Genomic DNA, 23132 nt, shown 5'->3' on the forward strand with positions numbered 1-23132 from the left:
TGAGCGTTTGCAGCCGTTCTACGGTAGTCAGAGTCGGAAGCCACACTGCAATGGTGTTTGTCCTGGCTGTGAAGCCCCGAAAACCTTTGGTACCGAGGCACGCGTCCAATTTAGCTTGTAAAATCTTGTTCTATATATCCGTGAGGCTTTTGTTGGCCAGTGATTTAATGGTCACTTTGTAAGAAGACGATCCGGGTGTAGGCTCCACCGAGTTCTCGATCGTAAGACAAGTGCGCCTACCTTGGCAGCCATCACTTGCTGAAGGTGGAATCGGTTGGCTGTCGTTCGAGGGATGCTTGTGATTTGCGCGAGGGCACTTTTGCACGGGTAGAGGTGCCGATAAGTCCATTGGAATGCCCTGTTCATTATGCCGTGTGGTTTGAGGCCCATCCGGTGGTGCAGAGTTGATGGCCATGTGCTCTGGTGGCAGATCACTCACGAGCAGTCCGGCATTTCGGGAAGGCAGGAGGGGTGCATCTGCCGATGAACCGGGAGCACAAAGCTGGACCTGGCGCCGCGGATCAGGTGTCGACTGCGTGGCAGGTCATGCCACGAGAGACGCCGGCATAGCTACCTCCGCCAGCGTGGCAGCGGAGGCACTAAGCCTAGCGTCAGTGCCCAGCTCCGTTGCACTCATGCATGGTTCCCAGCGATCTTTTTGCGGAGTCGCTTGTTGTATTTTTGCTTCTTCTAGCGTTTGTGGAGGCCTTTTTGTGCCTGCCACAGGTGCAACAGCTTTGAGTTTACAATATGCTCCGCTTTCTCAACTGGCACCACAACGGTGTGGTGCTGACATCCTCATTCAGCGAGATAACCTAGTCGCTAAGGTTAGGGATCACCTTTGCAGCTGTTTTGTAGCGAAGTTGCTTGAACTTATCCGCATCCGTCGTTCGTATTTCTTTAGCTTTGTTTTTGAGTTTTGTCGTGGGGAAGGTGATGCAAAGGATGAAGTGATCACTACCAAAATTTTTCCCGGTGTTGACCCACTTTGCGTCCTTGACGTTTTTCCACCAACAGGGGAATCCCCTAAACATTTCGGGTGTTCAAACTTGGCGCCACGCGTTGGCTCCGCCCACACTTACAGGTACGAGGTCCCACACTTCAAGCGTTTTAAAATTTGGCGCCGCTTGTGCTCTGTCCCCGCTCACTTTTTGGACACTTTTAGCTCTCATTAATTTACTATTCATCCGATTTCAAAAATCATTCTTTGCGCAGCATCCTCACATCATCCTCTTTCGATCCTTTCACATTCTCCTCTTCACATCTCCTTTCACAGCATTCTTTCACATCATCCTCTTATCATCCTAGTAATTCCTGCTTCTGTTCCTGTAAATATCTGCCTGGTCTATAGAAATAACATAATTCCTCAAGTTCTGACGGTGAAGTATCTCGCGGCAATATACGGCTCTACTCTATCCTGGCGGCCACACATTGAACAAGTTTCTGCAGAAGGAGTTCGGGCCATTGACCTCCTGCGCAGGCTTTGCAGTGCTATGTCAGGCATGAGAAGGCATACACTTCTGATAATTTTTAAAATGTACGTCCTCTCAATTTTGGAGTTCTGCTCCGTTTAATTCTCAGGAGCTCCTGCCTATAAACTTCGTCCTTTTGTGCTCCTGGAGCGTGATGCGCTGCGCCTCTGTCTGGGGCTTCCAAAATATGTCGCCAATGCTTTTCTGCACCTTGAGGCACGAACCCCATCGTTATCAGCTAGGTTTCGCCTTTTAACAGTTCAAACATTTTTAAAATTGTGCGAGTCACCTCTCCACGCCTCCAGTATAATATTTCTTAGTCAACCTTCCGCCTTTTTTAGTGCCGCCTGGTCTCGTTTTCATACTCGCAGATATGTTCCGTGCAGTCTTTTCTTGATCCCATAACCATTCATTTCACAGATGTTCGCCAAGTGTATAACTGCTCACATTCTGTCCAGATTTAATTCGGTGACATTTTCCCATCGAATGCAAAGCGGCAGCCCTTTCCTCTTCTTAACGGTTTGTTGCAGGACCACCTAGGGTCCTTTCCCTCTCATGTTCTTATTGCTACGGATGCCTCGCAGGATCGCGAAAAGGCAGGTGTGGAATTTTTTTCGCCTTCACTGGGCTGGTCTTTTTCTCTCTGTATTCCTGACCTCACTCCAATTTATCTGTCTGAATTATTAGCAGTAATCTTTGCCTTACGAAAATTAGAAACTACCGTTTCCCAGGTCGTGATTATGATGAACTCTCTGTCCATTTGCTCTTCGTTATCCTCACCCACTGAGTCTTGAGCATTACGCCTCTTTAATTTCCTGATACCGCTGCACCTAAATTAGGTAAGTTTGCTGTGGGTACCAGGTTACATGGGCTTTCACTTAAACGAGGTTGAAGATTCCTTAGCATGCGCCTCTGTCTGCAGCCCAATTATTGCTGTCCTGCCAACCGGTGCATATACAGCTGCGGTGAGGTTTCGCAGCTACACAATATTTGGGAATTTGCTGCTTCGGCTCTTACATCATCTCCCGAATATCAGCATCTTCTGCATCCTTGGAGTAGCAAAGACTGGCGCTCATGCAGACTAGAGGTCTCTTTCACGCGTTTGCGTTGCCGGGTTCCCCTTCTAAATTTCTACCTTCACAGATCTGGCCTGGCGGTTTACCCATTGTGCCCTTTTTGTGCCGAACCTGAGACAATAGATCAGTTCCTGCTGTTCTGCCATCGCTTCTCTCATTTGACGAAACGTCTTTTGCGAATTCCATTTCATCAACTGGGTTTGCCTGTGTCCTCTGCGGTTGTTTTTTCCATTGGCGCTTCCTTGCTTGGACGAAGCGACAGGAGTGTTCACTCTGCTGTGCAAAATTTCTTTCAAGAAACGCAGTGACTTCCATTCTAATTGTTTTTCGCTCTCGGTCAGAACGACACTGAAACATTACAGGCATTGTATACTATTATGCACATTAAGCCATTGTCCCGTCTTCGGTCTCCGAGTTAACAGGACCCCTGTCCTTGCGTCGTCCAATCTATCAGCCTACATGCTATTACCACTCATTTTCCCGTAAAAGCTTTCCTGTATTCAGCAATTAACCGCCTGTGTCTTGGCCACTCCCACGCAGTGGGTCTGTGCCAGCATTGTTTGAGGCCTACCTACCTACCAACCTACCTACCTTTCGAACCACTCGTTTGACGCCACCGCTACTGAGTTCCCTGCAACTGCTGCGGACACGTGTTTGCGGACACGACCTTGTCAACATAACTATAGCCATCGCGTCCAGGTGCCCAGCGTGAGTCAGTGGGTTAGATTCCTGCCGCGGTGGCAAGATTGGAGCTGAGATGAAATGCAAAATAGTAAGTGTTTGAAAACCTCGTGTGTGCTTCTCTTCGTTGCACGCTTCCCGAAAGCTGCTGTCGGCAGCGATGAAAAGATATTTTTGTACGAGAAGACTGATGGTACAATGTGACATTCATTGGAGGTCGTAAAGTGAAAACTGCATGGAACATCAGAATAATAGACAGGCGCATCAGTTGAACTTTCACCTATTCTACTCTGCCTGCTCACTTCAGTGGGATTGTTGCGGGACAAAAAATAAAACGGAAACAATCGCAGCTGCTCCTGGACGGGGTTTAACAGTCAACACTGGCGCGAGCATGACGGACGGCGGGTCGTAGTCGAGGAAATTCGGCGCTGGCGTCACCTAGCCGGTTTTCACGCTATGCCCGTCTCCTCAGCAGCGACAATGCAATCGTCGATAACTTGGCTCTTGAGAAAAATCGACACGAATCGCACAGAATCTTAAGCTTCGGCTGCAGGCACGTATTAACATCGCTTCTTGACTACTTGTGCGACCCCAGATGCTTCCAGATGGAATATATGTATGATGGTCCATCTACAACAGCCATTTATGTTTATTGTTATCAGCACAGTAGCCTCTCATGCAGGGCACATCATTTATCCAGGGGAGTGTAACGACATGCGTCACAAAGCCCAGAGCTGCAGGGAAGGAAGATACAAACTAGAGGCAATATTTCTATGAGAGTCAATTCTTAAATACAACCGCCCATAGCACAATGACCACGAGACCTTGGTATTGGCTCGCTTACTGCAGGAGTTTTACTGCAGGAGTCCTATTTATTTATCGAAAGTTAGGAGCGGCCTACACAGCAGTTTAACTAAAATCATGGTATTGCAGATAAGGAAAGTTAAAACGAGGCACGCGCTCGCATGTATTTCTTGAGGAAGTGCGTGCTGGAATAGACGACACTATGTATTTTTTGTTGGCAAAGTGTGAAGCTCCACTGAAGGCGTGAAATGTGGAAATGTGTTGAAGGCCATTCGCTGAAGCCGTTACTCTCGTTGGTGCAATGCCAGCCGACCCAAAAATACGTGTGTTTTGCGCGCGTCTCGCTCTCTGCCCTGTTACGTCACAGCAGTCTGCCGCTGGCACAGCCCGCTCAGACGGCGACGGAGATTGATCGCGAAACGACGGCGCACTGCCGTCTGCTGCCCGCCTCCAGCAGCCGGCCCAGGGAGAGGCCCCTAGGGGAGAGAAGGAAGCGAGTGCACTTCCCGACAGCTTTTTCACCCGCGACCACGGGCAGGCCACTATCTGTCAGAGTGACCACTGTACGCCTCGGACCAAGCTTGAGTACAAGCGCAATTATAAGTAGAGCACTGCAGTTGACTAAAAGTAAAGTGCGGTCAAGTATATGGCAAAGGCAACCGAAAATTTACGGACGCGTAGTTTCGAAGATGTCAATTCGTGGAAAAAAAACATTCAGTGGAACGAACGTTGGAAGAGAGCTCTGATGATATAAACACTGGAGTATACTGTGATCCCTTACGATAAGCAGTCGATTGGATGGAATTGGATAGGAGATAAATCTTTCCCCTTCATAACAGGTGGACGTTGCTGATTCTGCAGTTTTAAGGAAATGAATCACAACGAAACGACAGCACACGCTAAAAGGAACGGCGAGACATGCGGTAATTGCAATTCTTTGTTTCGTATGCGGTTGATTATCCCAGGTGTTTCAGGGAAGACTTAAAATTTTCAAAAATAGACTTTTTTGTGTAAACATGCGGGTTTCGCGGCAAAGTATTGCGGACACCGGAAAACCGGTGAACTGTCTTAAGTAGTAAGTTGGTTGACTAATTTCTGATGCCTAACTTTTTTACTATCACAGATAGGCAACTGGTTGCAATGATATGCTTGTAGCCGCTCGTTAGTACTAGTAATATCAGTTTCTATAATTTTGAACACGCTATTACCCTCGCCGCTGTGGCTCGACAAAATTTGGCTGAATCGTGCGCAAGTGCATACATGCGCTTTCGAAAGTACTCAGGCAAACTAACTCCTCCAGTGCACGTAACTAGTCGAAAATGGATGGTTGGAATAAACTTTAATGGACAACGAATAAGGTGCTCTACCCACCCCCCAACACTCAGGTCAGGAGGCGGGTGCGGCCGCCTCAGATGCAGGCTGGGAGGTCTTGGGTCCCAGCAGGCTCTTCAGCCAGCTGGACGAGCAGGAGCTGGAGCTCAGGGTCCGAGCTGCGCAGCAGTGTTTCCCGGGTGTCTCTGCTGTCTATATTGTGCGTCCCCACGGGAGAGTACGGGCATTCCCATATTATGTCGTCGAGGGTCCCTATCGCGGCACAAAGATTGCATTTATCGCTCCTGGCCTCGGGGAACATGTGGTTCTCAATAACCGGGTGCGGGTAGGTATAAGTTCGCAGTCGCCTCCACGTGACTGCTTGTCTGTTGTCTAATTTCGGGTCTGGCGGGGGTACCAGTCTAAGCTCCAATCTATAATGCTGCGTGATCTCCCCATATTTTAACGTGCGCTCTCCGCTCCCTCGGTCATCGAGTGGCCCTGTAGCGGCTCGCCGGTAGAGATCTCGAGCCAGCTCGTGGGCCGCCTCATTAATTGCCGGGGAGGGCTTCGTGCGCCGGAGTCCAAATTATTTGAATTTGCCTATCCAACTTTCTCTGGCCTAAAATTCTGGCCGCTAAGGGAGAGACCCTTCCCTTGCTAAAATTTTGTATGGCAGTTTTGCTGTCACTGATTGCAAACTTCGCTTCCACCAAACTTCTATGCAAACTTCTATGCTCCACCCGCGCAAAGTGGCAGCTGTCACGGGAATGCCCCGGCCGCTGACGACCATTGCCACCGTAAAACCACCACCAACTCCCGCCGCGTCTACATAGGCCACCTTATGTTCCGAAATTTTGCTGAATCTAATTTCTAATGCCTCCGCTCGTTGTTACCTCATGTGTTTGTTATATTCCGGGTGCATGTTTTTTTAGCAGGGGGGAATCATCAGATTTTGTCTGACTTCCCTATTTACGTCCACCTTTTGCGTGAGACCCCTATCCGGTTTTATTCCAACTTTTGTCAGAATGGCTCTTCCTGTCCACGTGGTAGAACTGGCAGAGGCGGTGCGAACCTCTAAAATTGAGACTTAACTAGTCGAAAAGCCAAATTTTGTCGAACCACAGCGCAAAGGGTAATCGAGTTTTCGAAATTCTAAAAACATATATTGCTGTTACTAACTACCGGCAACAAATTTCTATTTGCAACTGGGCGCCTAACTCTTGTAGTTAAAAAGTTAATTATCAAAAATTAGTTAACCAGCCTACTACCAAGACGAATCACCATTTTTCTGGTGTCCGCCAACACTGGTAACAATGCGCCGCAAAAGCCATATTTGAAGCCCAAAAAGCTTGTTTTTGAAAATATTTGAAACTGTTCGCTGAAACACCCGCTATAGCCATGGCGCTAGTGGAGGGGAGAGGGGAGGAGAAAAACAACCATATGAGTAAGCCCACGAAGAACACGAAAAATGCATAGCAAGTTATACATGTGAGTAAACAATTTCTAGAACTGATCAAGGAATGCACTTTAATTTCTATGAACTATCAGTGATGGGATGCTAGCACAAGCACTTCCATTTTTTTTCTAATGTGGCACGCCTCTCACCTCACTCAGTTTAACCGCAAGCGTGTCTTTGCTTCTCATCAGAATGCCAGTTTTTTTCAAGCCTGGCTAAAGATAGTTTTTTCATTTCATTTCAGACGTATCTTATAGGCGACCCCCGTTCTACAGAGGCACGAAGCAGGTATCGTGCTTCTTCTTGCAAGTGACAATTAATGCTAGCCTTTTGCCCGTTTACCTTAAGGCATAGCCGCAAAAACTTTTCAGGAGCAGAGAACACGACTGGGACGTCGCACTTCCCTGCAACAATGCAGGAAACCCCTCTGTTGCGCTGGTCAATCTTTTTGCCAGCACCTCATTTCGTGCGAAGGTGTGCTCGTTCGCCCTAAACAACCGACTGGTTACGCTCAAAGTTCAAGTGGTCTTTACCCCGTTCCTTACTTCCGCAACAGATGCCAGGACAGTGGCGAAGATCCTCCAGTCTGAGCTGTGGCGCCGTGCCTACGTGTGTTTGCTTCTCTGCAAGCGGAGTGCCAGCCTACCAAGAAGAATGTGTATCGCATGTTCACTCGTGAAGCCGCCAACATGACGGAAGTTCTCTGGATGAAGGGTTTTCATTTAATCTCACTTTATTCGTTTCACTCTGGTGAAACGGCAAGAAGCCTGACAAAGGCCTGTGGACTCTGCGCAGTTCGTCACAGGAATTACGCCCTGCAGTGGGCGTAATGAAAACCACGGCTGTGAACACAGAACACTTGTGCTCACACAATGTCAAACGCCGATGCTGCGCATTTGAAAAGTCCTTTGCTTCAAGGCATCTAGATTGAAAACCCTGAAAGAATGCATATCCAGAAACATTCTCAGAGAACCGAAACATGAAAAAGTGCCTCACATAAACCATAATTTTCACTGGTTACGCCATTGTAAATCTGCACGGTCATGCATCGAAGGTATTATACAGGTGACAAGTTCTGTTCTATTTTTTGTAACGATAAACGGGCTAAAAGAAGCAACAAAAAGACGCTATATATGCAAGCAAAACAATAAAAAAAGAAATCACACCAACTCAGCATTTACTTCCAATACTATATTCTTCAGAAAACTTCGTGAATTGGCGTGTTGAAATCTAGTAGTTTCTCAGTGCGATTTAGTACAGACCGCATTTTAAACTGTACGCGTTGCTTTCCGTAACTTGCGCTAATTATAGATTTTTTTGCTTTAATGCACGGAAGCAATATTCGGCGAGGAGTTTGCTATGCTGTAGTTAGTTGTTTTGGACATGTTGCAAGAGCTTATAGCAGTTATAGTTGGTTACGCTTCAGCAATGAATATTTTTTGAAGAGTGGATCTGCCGGTAAATGTTGTGGATGCCGATGACTGTTCTGAAATATATGCAATACTAGCGTCTGTAAGTTATCAGCTCATAAAAATTGTTATGCGTACACTGTAAAAAATAACACACCTTTAAAGGAGTATTCAGGTGTCTATAACTCGCATCCAGCCCTGAAGGGACTCTTGGTATTTTCATACACCTTGCACGCAGAATGTTTCGCGAATTAACCAGCCTGACAATGAAAAAAGTGGCCTAAAGGTGTTGGGGCGACTTGCGCGCTATTGCTGCTTAGCCATTCGCGTTTTACTGCCTCTTACACCCCTACACCCTTCAGGAAAAATACAGGCAATGGGTTCATATTTGGTACCCACTTTTATTGCTTTTCTTAAAAGTTCTTTAAATTTACCATTATAATCCTTTCATAATGTAATATACCTGTATTACTGGAGCTCTTCATAGCAGTGCACAGGCTGTGCGCCAACAAAAATACATTTATTGACTCGGAAAACATAATACTGTAGAAATGTGGAAAATTTTTATTGTCAGAACGAAGACATCCATAAAGTGCAAGAAGCTTCGGCAATGAATTCCATACTGCTATGCAAGGAACGACTGCACCATGCCTGATTTATTGGTTTTGTGGTGCTGCAAAAACAAGATTCAAGTGCAGTTACATCGACCTCCTAATTTTTTTAGAGGAAACAATCAAAAATCCATGCCCGTGCCTCATTATAAAACAACTTGAGGAAGGCTTGGACAGTGACACTAACTCCAAGGAATAGCTTGTACACAAACATAAGGCAGCTTATGCTGAACATCCATAATCTTGACAGTATGGCAGTAGTAGAGTGAACCACAGTGGTGAGCCTGCTGAGTAGTCATCCTCCCTCGACGAACAGGTTCTCAGCCACCTCAGGATTTCCTTCTCAGAACGGCATGCATGGTGCGAGTCTGCATTTTACACGAAAAAAGTACATTTCACTCCCTTCCTTATCCCTTCCCTTACGGCGCGGTTCAGGTGTCCAAAGATATATGAGACAGATACTGCGCCATTTCCTTTTCCCAAAAAACCAATTATTATTGTTATTATTATTATTATCAGTTTACAGTGCTGAATGGTCCTTATAAAATGCCAACATACTTCTCATTAATGATGTGTGACACTATGCATGCTAACGTTAACAGAGAGAATAAAATCTGCCCATATGGCGAGCAAGCTTCACCTCTTATTCCCTGAACCATTCCAATGAGGCCATTGTGGTTTCAGAGAAAATAGCTCTATACGGCATTATAAAAACAATGTTTGAGCTATAAAGCTACCTGTTAGGAAATGGAGTGAAAGTGGTCAGGCGATGAAATTAATTCTGCATGAATTGCTACAAGCTAGTGCAAACCAATGGCCATGCTAGAGAGTAAACTGGCTGTAAAAGTCCCAAAACACAACGACAACAAACGAAAATATAGCGCACTTCCTAATGCTTTAAAATCACACCAAAGTCAAGTCAGGTGCATCATTCACTGTGACAGAAGAAAATATAGAATCTGTGTCAAAGTCAGTGATGCAACCCCTTCCATAACAGTGTCCGCTTCAACTTAACACAAAGCATGCATTCATTATTATACCAAGTACGTGACATCTTGAAAGGCCGGCAACAGTGTAAAGTTAGCATATCTACTGTGTCTGCAGCCAGTAAACTCAAAAGCCATTAAGAAAAAATTGCACGAGGTCACTAAACTGCTTCACAGAAAGCCGCCAGACCAGTTGGTGTATGATTCTTAGAAAAACCGCGCAAGGTAACATGACACCGACAAGATGACACAGATACAGTGCTGACTAAGAACTAAGAAATTTATTGATTTGCTCGCAATAAATACACTAAGCATCATCAAAAATACCGAGAACGAAGGTCATAGAATCAATATTTTGCGGATATAATCACGAATTATATCCGTGATTGGATTATATATCCAGTAAATTTCTTTTTTCATTAACATTCGGGGTGATGTGCTTACGCAGGTTGAACAATTCGCATATATGATGAACACCTCATATACCTTGCACATGAGCTATCGATTATATTTCCTCGAAGTTTTAAAACATCGAAAGTGCGGAATGCATCCACTGTACCACACGTGTATTGCTTTCTTGCTGCCATATCCTGTCTGTGTTGGGGAAATGCTCCATTAGACTAATGTTGACACGCCGGCCTTTTTTCCCAACATATTATTCTCTGCACGACAAAGGAATTTTGTAAATCAAGTCACTGTCGCATGCTGTGAATTTGCCTCTTTCCTTCGTCTTACACGGGTGTCTTTGAAGCACCTTAGCTGGATGCGTTGCATACTAAATTCACAGCAGCCCGCCCGACCACTTTCTTTGGTGCGTGCCTGATGGCGTGCAAATGTGGCATGACAGCTAACTTCTGTCTTCTTTTTAAAGCCTGGTTGGGGTAGATCGGCAAATTTCTTTCATTACCTTGAAGCCAATGCTGCAGATGAGGTCAAGTGCGAAATTAGATTTACGTAACCGTGCCAGTTGGGCCTCGACACATTCCTGCTGACAGTCAATACACAATCTGTTTCCGGCATTTTTCAGCGCGTCTGTAGCCACAGCAATGTTCTCGACTGCGGAATACAACACAAGCAGATATGGGCCTCTCCGATATACAGTCATAGATCTAGAAACTAAAACCGTACCTCTACTGGCATTTCTTTGGTCAGCTCCAAGTTGGCAAGAACTTCGGAGGTCTGAAAGATGTCAACAATGTCCTTGTGTTACTCTTGGTTTGCTTAAATGGACACTGAGGAGAACTCTATCGGATTTTTTTCGTTAGCAAACTCTTATAGTTCAGCATTTCATGGTTTCATTGCCGCTTGTCTAGGAGCGAAAGATGCATTTATTTCAAAGAAATTTGGATTCGAAGTTGAAAAAGTTTTTCCCGTCGCGCCGATTCAAACTCGAGAACTCTTATGACGTCAAGGAGAACTCTTATGACGTCGTAGGACGGAGTGACGTGAAAGTGACGTAAACGCAGACTCCGTGATTTCTGGTGGCTAGCGGTGCGGTCTACCAGCTGCCGAAATGAAAGCTACCGCTGCTGCACGTTGAATGCATCTATCGGTGGTTGCTGCCGTCACTTCGTTTACGTTTGCACCGGCGTCTTGCCAGCGTTACGATGGATCCCGTTCCCGAACACGACGACGTAGTTCTCGCAAAAACTCCGGCCTGCATTTAAGCCACCTCAGCCCCACAAAGCGTGCGATGCTTTTGAGGGAGCACGGTTAGGCTAGGCGCCGGTGGTCGTTGCTCCCTTCCTCAGTGAACAGCCGCTGCAAACTGAATATCATAGCCCCAGTTCGGGGAGTCGCGAGGGGCCAGGACAAGGTCGGCGCGTTGCACCCATCGGAGGCTCGCCGAGACTTTGAGGCCAACGGTTTGTGATTCCTTGTACGTCGCGGAAGGGCCAAGTTATTTAGTTTTTGCGACAAAAAACTGGTGGGTGCTCAAGTACGGTCGCGTTTGAAGTTGACGGCTTGAAACTAAAGCCGGCGCACGAAGCTTCAACGGCTTCCGCTAGATCCAATGGGTCCATTGTATCGGTCTCTCTCGTCCACTTGCATGTGCCTTCAGATGTGTACTGTGAGTGGATTAAATTAGCCTAGAGCTCGAAAAGAACAGCTCCGCCCAACTGTCGAAGCTATTGAATTACGTCACAACGCGCACCTCGCCGCGGAGCCGAATCAGTCTGGCCGGGCCGGCAGCGGTTGGCGAACTCGGCGCGAAATAGACATGCTCCAATCTCCGTGAGTGCGGTCCGAGAGCGCTGAAGCCGCCGAACGCGTCGGCGGTCAAGCGCAGTTGTAGTATAGAGGGTCTCGCTTTGGCTGACGTGACGTCGCCGTGCAGCGCGCACGCGCGCGTTACGCCGGAGCATAAACGCGCCTTAACAGAGCATGCGCTTAACCGCTAACCAACGTATTCGGAGGCGGCATCTATGGGAGCCACTGAAACCCCCCGTCCACTCACTGAATAAAAAAAAACCCTGCGCCGAGGCTCGGAATCGAACCAGAACTTTGCCTGTTTAAGTCGGATACACTACCACTCCGCCACGACGTGTCAGGGTAAAATGATCAATAAATACGCATCTAGTGAATGCACTCTCCCGATGCAGAAATCTCCGCGCTTTCGCAACGTATATCCTGGCCTAACAGAGCTAGGTCATCAGCAATTTTTCTTAACTGCCTTGTACCCTGGCTCCCGTCCCTAATAAAGGATTTCCGTTAAGTAATTTGAAGTTGACTGGCACAGCCGAGAATGTTTCGCCGGGTGAGCGTGCGAAAACACAAGTGCTCTTTATACTGCGAACTGCCTTGTACAATTGCCCACCGCCGTGCCATCATAGTTTTTCATTGACCGTGGCGATCATCTGACCAGCCTTAACAGGCTCCTTCAAATGTTAACTAGCACTTGAAACGGCACTTGGAGTTTCTCTGCTGTTCGGCGCTTGTAAATCGAGGCGCGTCAAAAACAATACCACGGGGCACCCAAAGCTGACAGACGCAAAGCGCCATAACAAATCGAAACTCTCCTGGCCGCCTGTGGCGCCGCCAAGCATCGGTTTTCTTTTCTTCCAACATTCAGGTTGTCTTTTGTCGGTCTTTCTTGTGTGATAAAAGTGCACAATAGGTTTTAAAAGAAAACTTACTTCAATATTGAACCGCGCAACCTTTCTTTGTCAGCCTCAGAGATTCGCGAAATTTATGTAGAAAGGAAAATTCCTCCAAGGTGGCCTCTCTTGTCGTATGACGTTGCCACGCTTGTACTTGCGAGATTGGCCTGTGGTGACGATACCTGTATTTTGGTTCTTCCTATTTTCTACCTTACAGGAGCTTATTTTTCAGTAAGAGCGATGTTTTTGTGATCAGAAGCTGGTATTCTAGCGATGCAAGCCAACTTCAATTTCGCCTTAGTGTCCCTACGAAGTTGTACACAAATCGGAAGGCCGTTGTCATATTTGTGCCACGAACAGTTTCTATTAGTTGACGATCTTGACAGGCTGGTCAGCAGAAGGTCACTGAGAATTGGTGAAACACAGGAACCGGTGCATACTCCTTTCCACTGAATGTACAGATTATCATTAAACATTCCATAGGTAGAAGACAAATAGATGGTTAACAACTCCAGGAATCCATCCGCTTTAGTTCTCGAATCGTACTGCTCACAAGGAATCAATGCCTTTTCTTACCATCTCAAACAAGGCGGTATGTGGCAGCGTGTAATGCACCTAAGTTCTTTATTACAATGGAGTAGAACCTTCTTCTGGACAGCTGTTCGAGAGGAATGCAGACATTTCTGGCTTCTTTGCCATGAAGAGGTCTTCCACGGTGAGCAAGGAGAGCAGTTCTTGCAGATACCACCCTTAGGGTTGCTCCCACGATCCTTGTTCAGAGACAATTATACCAAAAGGCCAGTTATCCTTTTGTATTTCTGCCGTAAAGAAGCCACAGGTCCTCACCCTTCTTCACAGCAGGCCCTAGTTTGGTCAAGTTGATGCCTTCACAAAAGTTTTTGGGCTTTGTTCTTCAATGTTTGGCACTTGAGTTTCTTTGCAGCGTGTAGAATTTCTTTGCAATGGCTTCAATTGTTTTCACAGAAGGTGGCCACAATTAGTATGAAACACGCCCAGCAAAGGTGATTGATTCAAAGACAGCCCCGTGTAAGACGAAGCACAGAGACAATTTAACAGTATGCGGCAGTGGCGTAGTGTACAAATCCCTCTGTCGTGAGGAGCGTCATATGTTGGGAAATAAGGTCGGTGTGTCAACAAACATCTAATGGAACATGTCCGCAACACAAACAGGATATGGCAGCATGGTAGCATGACACTTATCGGACTATAGGTGCATTCCACAATTTAGAGAATGTAAAATTCTGAAAAATATAATCGATAGTTCATGCGCGAGGTATACCAGACGTATATCATACATCATATCATACATATCATACATAGCAGTCAGTGCCTACCACAGTATCTGCCACGAGTTGTACACACGATGTATCCAACATTCAAGTCAATCTTGACGACCTGGAAAATCGTTCCCGCCGGTCTAACATTCTTTTTTATGGTGTTCAGGACACTGATGAGTCTGAAACTTGGGAAGACTCTGAGCGTTATGTGAACGAATTCTGTTCTAGCAAACTTGGTATCACGTTGTCTTCCTTAGCCCGTGTTCACCGCATAGGCCGTTTTTCTCAGGAAAAAAAGAGACCCATTATTGCAAAGCTGTTCAACGAAAAAGATGTCGAAACGCTTATGAGTAAGGGCTATAAACTCAAAAATACCGATTTCAGCATTTCGCGAGATTACTCGAAAACGGTTTGTGAGAAATGCAGCCAACTGTGGAAGTATGCCAAATCAGTAAAAAAAGAAGGTGACAAGGTCCGTTTGTATTTTGATAAACTGCTTATCAATGGTGTCGCGTATTTCTGGCACGATCAAACCAGTAGCGCAGTGCGCGTGTCCCTTGCCTGACGCATCCCTTCCAGTTCCCGTACAGTGGCTGGCAAACTACCCGTGCGGTCAAACGCGCAGCGTTGCTCCAATTACGAGGTCAGTTTTCTGTACACTAACATAACGAGTGTTCTTTCTAAAAACGTAGCACTTTCTTCTTTAATTGATTCGTGCTGCTCCTCGGTCATCGCGCTTACCGAGACTTGGTTAAATGACATTGTTCCTGATGATTTTGTTTTCGCCTGTGACTCCGAATTCAACATATTTCGTTGTGACCACACGGGCCGTAGAGGTGGCGGTGTCCTTCTGGCTGTCAATAAAGTGCTCACTGCTGTGCCTATCGAGGTCACGTCGTACCTAGAATCGGTATGGGTCCAGTTGAGTTGTGGTCCCACGGTCGCCATCATTGCCGTCATTTACCGCCCTCCGGACATGAATTCTTCATTCGCAAGTCAGTTTTCTAATTTACTAAGCGATCTTACTTGTCGTTTCCCGAATTCAAGCTTACTTTAACTTGGTGACTTTAACTTTCCGGCTATTAACTGGTCGTCATTAACAGCTCCTTTCAATGATCCTGAAGCTCAGGCTTTCCTCCAGTCCTGTCTCGATTTTTCTTTGCAACAACTTTTTTTTGAACCTACGCGCCGTTTCGCCACTACAGCTAATATTCTCGATCTTATCTTGACAAGTGATCCTTACCTTTGCTCCAACATTGCGCTCTTAGAAGGCTTTTCCGACCATTCCATAATCACGGGTAACCTGAATTTTGTGCCCCATAAAAAGGTAACTCGCACTAAACAAATAAGGTGCTACAACCGAGCAAACCTCGGTGAAATAAACGCTCAGTTGTCAATCTTTGCCGATCATTTTCTTCACGATTTTTCGTGACGCTCCGTGGAAACGAACTGGAACCTTTTCAACGTGAAACTTGCTACTCTCATTCACAGATTCATACCAGTCATCAGTATCCCATGCACTAACACAGCGCCTTGGTTTAATAGGCATCTACGTCGCCTTAATAACAAGAAAAAGCGCCTTTACAGACAAGTCGACAAGAACAGACACTCCGAATCTTGGCAACGGTACAAACTATGTGATAAGCAATATCAGTCTGAGCTGATATCTGTACGTAGGCACTTCTTCACACACGATCTACCGGCAATGCTAACAAACAATCCACGGAAGTTCTGGCAGATAATAAACCCCGCTAATCATCCTGACATTACTCTTACCAACGCGGAAGGCAGCAGTGTTCCAGTGGCCGAATGCGCCGAACTTTTCAATAACGCATTCACATCCGTTTTTACCCGTGAAGATCTCCCTCTACCTCCTATTTCTGTCAGCACTTCTAATACGTCAATGTCCGAAATATGTATCAGTGAGACGTGTATCTTATCCTTACTAGAGAAGCTTAAAACAACATCAGCATCAGATCACCTTGGCTTGAATAACAAAATACTCAAAAATTCATCTGATGGCATTCATCGCATCTTGTCCGCTATTTTTCCACAATCTCTATCATCAGGCATGATTCCGCTAGACTGGCGCCTAGCTAAAGTTGTGCCAATTTTCAAGTCTGGTGATCGTTCCTCACCACAAAATTACCGACCCATTTCATTAACTAGCACTGTTTGCAAACTTCTTGGACACGTAATTCACTCGCAGGTAATTAACTATCTTGAAGAACATAACATTATCTTTAAATATCAACATGGGCTCCGTAAAGGCTACTCATGCGAAACGCAACTTGCCGGATTCATTCAAGGCATACATTCATCGATTGATGCTGGCATTCAAGTAGACTCCATATTTCTTGATTTTTCTAAAGCTTTCGACAGAGTACCTCACAACCGGTTATTAATGAAACTAGCACTGCTTAATATTCACCCTCTTGTCATTGCATGGGTTAAAGTTTTTCACTTTTCCAGGTCTCAATTTACAGCTGTCAATAACCACAATTCGTCTTTCAGTCAAGTACACTCTGGCGTCCCACAAGGAAGTGTGCTTGGCCCCTTACTTTTCCTAATATTTATCAACAATTTCCCGGATTACATTTCTTCCCATATCAGACTTTTTGCTGATGGTTGTGTAATTTATAGCAAAATTTATTCTAACACCGATTGCCAATCCCTTCAATTTGACCTGGATTCAGTAACAGCATGCTGCTCAACCTGGCTTATGCAACTTGATCATTCAAAAACTAAATTGATGTCTTTTACTAACCGAATGTCTCGAATTCAAACAGCATACTCCTTAAATATTAGCTCACTCGAACTAGTCACCACGTATAAGTACTTAGGACTTCACCTTCATTCAGACTTAGCATGGAACCATCATAATAACATTATGCTTGCATCTGCTAATCGGTCATTAGGTTTCTTAAAACATAACCTAAAGCATGCTCCTCCTCACCTCCATGCCCATGCCTATACCACTCTAATTCGACCTAAAATCGAATATGCCTCGGCTATTTGGGACCCTTACCAATCTTACCTAATAAATAACATTGAATCATTGCAGAACCGCGCCGTTGGTTTTATTTACTCCGATTATTCACATAACACCAGCATCACAGCCTTAATGAAACGCGCAGGTCTCCAGGATTTATGTCTCCGCAGCAAAATTGCACGACTATCACTTTTTCATAAACTTTATCATCATCCATCACTTCATAACGACTTTTTTTTCTTTGCCTCCTTCGATTTTTGACCGCCGCGATCACCCCTTAAAATTAAGCGTTTAACGTGCAGAACATTGAACTATGCGCATTCATTTTTACCACGCACAATATCTTACTGGAACACTCTGCCTTCACATATCGCAACCACCACTGATCCTGATAAATATTTTACTCTTATATCTTCAATAACTACTGCTTAACTCTTCGCATACATTGTTATTTTTTCATGGCTTCCTTTACAGGGTATGTTATTGCAGGGTATGTAATTAAATGATTCATTGCATTAGTGTTCTGTTTGTATAATTCTAATACTGCAGTAATCTTCGTTCTTTGCCGCGCTGCCATTCTTTTGATTCTTTTGCTTACTTATGTCATGCTAAGTGTCTTATTTTTGCTTTTGTTGTTTTATATTTGTGGTTTTGTTTTATTCTGTTCATTTGCCTGTGCCCCCTATGTAATACCCTCTCGAGGGCCTTTAGGGGTATTCTGTATAAATAAATAAATAAATAAATAAATAAATAAATAAATAAATAAATAAATAAATAAATAAATAAGAATTCTTCAACCTGTGTAAGCACATCTTCAGTGATATTAACGAAAAATAATTTGATTATCCGGTTAAATAATCACAACAAATGTGACAAAATGACGATTCCATGACTGCTCCTCTGCATTTTGTTTGATGCTTCGAGTATTTATTTCGATCAAAGCAATAAATTACTCTGTTGTTAGCGTTGTATCTGTGTCTTGCCTGTGTCCTGTTACCCTGTCTGCTGTTTTGCCGAGACTAAAATACTGTCGCACATTCTTAAGAGATGAAGTCTAGCTCTTGAAAACCACCACAAGGGGCTTCAAGCAGATGTTTGCTTTCTGCCCCCACTTTTGAAGAAATACATACCCATAAACGTGTGCATTTGGAGATCACAAAATGCTAGCTATGACATCACAATGTTCACAACAAACAAGTCAGGCAAATTTTTTACTCCCTGAGTTCTGGCTCCCTTTCTTTAAGGCAAACATGCACCATGTAGTGAACAAAAGTACAAAGTAGATAAATGGAATAAATCATTTTGCAAACATCGCTACTGTAAATGGTGTTAACAAATGGCTACATTCATCCTTAGGACAGACCAGCATTTATCTGCCGTTACATATGAAACATGATAATACCAAGCAGCCAGATGAATGAATAAAATTTTCTCGAAAATTTAGCAAAGGTACATACAGTCATACCTCTCCACTGGTCCAGTTGAGTGTACTCCTCTGGAGCAGCAATATCCATATGGGGCGAATGTCTGCACCAAAAATTAGTTACAAATCAATACAAATTTGCACACCAGAGGCAAAGTAAACGGCATGATATGGAACCATTACAATTATGCAAGCAGAAAAAATTGCAGTCTACCTACACACCAACATTAATCAATCTACAAAAATATCATAAAGGCTCCTTCAACCATCATACAGTTGGCATTTAAATGTCATTGGGTCATTCCACGCCAACTGATCCAGACTTAGTACTCAACCATCTTCGATTTCTTTAAAAAAATAAAGCCTTATTGCATTACTATGACAAGCATTAGCCCAGCTTCTTTTTCGCAGAACAAATTTTTTTTTGTGTCGTGGCCGTGGCGCCATGTCACGTCTGAAAGCGGTGGCAAAACCTAGCTCTGCAAAAACTTTGTAAAAAAAATTCTTACGCATGACTATGAAACTTCTTTTATATAAATAAAAAGTATTGCACTTCCATATGGAGTAAATTGAATTTATTTGGTTTTGAACAAAACATGGAAGAAGGTACGAAATATGAAAATTTGCAATCGTATATCAAATTTTATGTTCTTACAGCAGTTATTCCAACTATTTTTCTAAGCTGTCCAGAAGCCAAAAAGGCGATAAATATGTTTCATAAAGCAAAAAGCATAAGGCATGTCAGCAAAAGAATTCTAAAGTTGACAAAATTTTCTTTTCGAGACATTGAGCAGTCTATTCCATATTGAGGTGATCTTAATTAAATATGAAAGATAGGAAGTTGCACAATGCCATTTAATGGCGTTTATTTCTAGAAGTTTAATCGGAGCATTTTTGTTTCAAGTCAGAAAACAATTTTGCAAGCTTAGTCACTGCGGTCAATATCTGACATTGCTGCGTGCTTTCTCCTCAACGCGACACATTTTGCCGCCGGTTGCAAATATAGACAAAACCAGCACTCCACTGCTCGAATACAATGGTGTTCGTGGCTTCAATGCCACCAGGTTCGGCAATGCAGAAACCTGGTGAAGGGTACATTTACAAAAAGTAAAAATGAAGTGGCTGGATGGCAGAACTGCTTTTGTTCCTCAACACAAACAGTACTGAGCCGGCAAGCACATTTTGCGGTCTGACCAACCAGACTTAAAAACCTCTACTGCCTTGAAAATGATTTAAATTTTTCAGTAGAATGGACTTTTACACCTCGTCACATGCGAAGAGTGCTTGTGACTGAACTGGAGGAACTGTGAGGCCCTTGGCAGGATATACAAAGGTCCAGTACTGACCCCCTATGAGCTGTTTACATGAGTGAACAAAACTATCAAGTGTGTTGTAGCCCTCTGGGTGCTCCAACAAATCACTGACGAAAACGAACGCGAACTCACTAGGCGGTTTAAAAGAGCACTACCATTAAGAGGAATACGCAAGTTTCAGCATATCGAGCCTCTATCTCTCCCTCAATGGTGCATGCTGGACTTACATCATGCTCGAGTTGAAAGTGAAAAAATGGGAACTAACATGCCAGCGGACCTTTCAGAACCCAAATATGCAAATATGAGGAGCATGCACCTGGAGCACCGTGCAGCGAGCAATGCTGGGATTGAATGCAGGGACAAACTGCAAATTTATTTCTCGCTTAAAACAAAAATTGTTCCCAGTAAACTTTTCAAAATAAATCCCACTACCATTAGAAAACAAATGAGGATCATGTCACCTTGCAGCAGATCGCTGAATATGCCTCAAAAATATAATTGTTTGCTGACATGCGTTACATTTTTTTTCATCTCAGGAAATTTTATCAACTTCTTTGCCTTTTGCTATTGTGTTGGGTTTTATGACACATAGGCAACTGAGGCCATCATGCGCCAAACACAAGGTATTGGAAAAGTTTTTTGCTGAATATTATAGAAATGTAAAAAATCATCCACATATTTGCCACTTATTCGTTTAATGCAGGGTTTCAGAAAATTATGTTCAACAACACGCAAATTGGTTTGCAATAATCCTGTGCTGACTACGAGCTAGCAAGGATATACAATAAAAAAAAAGGAGGGCACGGTAGGCTATGTACCCTATTTCATGAAGCCGCTTGATGAAGAAAAGTGAAACAGGCCCAAAAGGGAACCTAACATACAACATAAAAAAAGCCCGCTGAAAAACTTCAACGCACCTTTGCTTCCATACTGCTCATGAATATTTCCCAGTGGCAACAAGGTGAAAGCTGTGGGCTCCCATTTGGATGTTTCCCCTGCAGACATCTATTTAATACCGTTATGATTAAAGACCGCCAAAATTTATTAATTAGCTCACTCTGGTCAATTATGAAGCTTTTAAAAACTTGAGAAAGCAAGCTAAATATACACAGCTTCAACAGCACAACAGTCCTTAATCTAGGTACCGTTCTTAAGACAACTAAAAACCAAAATAGATGGCAGCGTCAACAAATTTGAAACCGGCCTGATGCACGAAACGACCTGCGGTCAGCGCCTGTGGAGCAAACAAAATAAATCTTTATCTCAGACGTCACGCTTACGCAATGCATTTTACGCAGAGATACGGTACCGTCCCCACCCACACCTGCAAAATTTGCCACTCGCGAATAAATTGTAGGGCAAGAAATTTGACGAAATAGCGTTAAATGGCGTCAAATTTGACAGAACACACGTATTACAGCTCTTAAGCAGCATGCGGCAGTACTCTGCAACAATCGTCTCGTCAAAACAAAAACAGCTGTGTACACAATGATTCTCGGCGAACTCTGTTCAGCGCTGCTTCCCTTCATAGGATACCAGGAAAGAGCGGCCTGTCGCATTGCAGATCTTGGCACTTAGGTACTTAGAAACGGCAAGCCCTGAGACCGCTCTTCCAAACATATCCTTCTTAAAATGGGAACCAGCATGCATGAAGAAATAGGATTGCTTACCAGTCGAGGCAGGTGCGTGGTAGTGCTGAGCTGGGACAGAATTACGGATCGCTCTCAATCGAAACTGTCTCAAAAAGTGTCTCATTTGCCCCTCTCCTATTGGTCGGCCGTGGGCGGCGGCCATTTTGCTTTTTTGCGTCACTCACTGACGTTGTAGATGGCCCAGAAGTGTTGACGTTGGCCACCTAATTATGCGGGCAAATTGAGACGATTTTTTGAGACAGGGAAATGTAGTCTCAACGCGTTTGAGACGCAAAATGGCGGCGGCTTACTTCGCCATACGCGGCTGGCCGCGCGAGCAACGCCGTAGGAGAGTGCACGAAGACAGTTTTGACTTGCCAGACGAGCTGTTTCGTCGCCAATTTCGACTCAGGAAAGAGACAGCACAGTGGCTGTGCGACCAGCTCGCCGATGAACTGGGAGGTGCACGGCCGAGTGCGCTGTCAGTGCAGCGACAGGTGTTGTGCGCACTGCGCTTCTTCGGCACCGGCGGATTTCAAGGCGCCGTGGGCAATGAGGGCAACGTCGCTATAGCTCAGCCCACTGTCAGCAAGTGTGTGCGGCGGGTGTCAGCAGCAATTGTCAAAGTCGGGTCGCGGGACGGTTGGGTGCGGTTCCCGGCGAGCCCGGAAGAGAAGGCAGCGGCGAAGGAGGGCTTCCTTCGCCACGGCAGCATCCCCGGCGTCGTTGGGTGTGTGGATGGCACACTTAACGCCATCAAGGCGCCACGGGGCGATGCTGCACACAAGGCCGTCTTTTGGAGTCGTAAGGGCTACTACGCCCTCAACACAATGATAGCGAGTAGGCTTCGCTCTCCGTTTTTGACTGCATGTTCGGCTGCAAGCTCGGGCCTTGACGGCGGAAGTTCACAACTAAGCTTGTGGTGTGCTTTCTCTCAGGTGTGCGACTCCAACATGAAAATTATAGCTGTTGACCCCCGCTGCTCGGGATCGGACCACGACGCCTTTTCGTGGCGTTATTCGTGGCTGCGCCACGAGATAGAGCAAGGACTGCTGCAAGGTGGCGAGCTTCTTCTGGGTAAGCAATAAGAAATCCCCACATCGGTTACAAATTGCGTGGTGAGGCAAAAATGAAAACCGAAAGAGAGGTTATCGAGGCTTACATCACCTCCAAAAGGGGTGACAACTGTCTCGGTTTGTCTGAGTTATGTCTAGCAAAGAACCATCTCAAATCTTACATGGGTACATTGGGGCTTTCCATTCCTACTAATCACACATGGCCCCGTCGATAATATATTAGCACTGCACACGGTGTGTTTGCGTGTGTACCTTGTTTCCTCCTCCTTCATAAGTGTCCCTGTTTCCACAAAATAGTCAGTTGCAAGTTCTGCGCCTTGTGTGTGCGTATTTGTGTCTCTTGTTGACCGGTCGTCTTCGAGCATGTTTTTTTAACATTGCTATGAATCTGCTGCCATTGTATCAAGAGTGTTGAGATTGAGGATGACAGAGGCCACGCTTAACTGCACATCATTTCTGTTATGAAGGACACACTGGCTACCCTTTGGA

The 23132-nt window shown here is 45.0% G+C and overlaps 1 long non-coding RNA gene across 3 annotated transcripts in view; it reads right to left on the reverse strand.

Moving 5' to 3' along the window:
* Positions 1 to 8787: 8787 nt before the first annotated feature.
* LOC144127843 (uncharacterized) overlaps positions 8788 to 23132 on the reverse strand; it is a 42353-nt gene continuing 28008 nt past the window's right edge. The window contains exons 1-3 of one of the 3 annotated variants that reach the window (XR_013313582.1): positions 20854 to 21863; positions 18666 to 18727; positions 8788 to 9191 (exon numbers count right to left, since the gene is read on the reverse strand). This is a non-coding gene — a long non-coding RNA (uncharacterized LOC144127843). Of the gene's footprint in view, positions 9192 to 18657; positions 18728 to 20853; positions 21864 to 23132 lie in introns of those variants that run through there. The other 2 variants (XR_013313584.1, XR_013313583.1) reach the window with 2 other exon arrangements.

This window comes from Amblyomma americanum, chromosome 4 (genome assembly GCF_052857255.1).
Source record: "Amblyomma americanum isolate KBUSLIRL-KWMA chromosome 4, ASM5285725v1, whole genome shotgun sequence".
Lineage (NCBI taxonomy): Eukaryota > Metazoa > Arthropoda > Arachnida > Ixodida > Ixodidae > Amblyomma > Amblyomma americanum.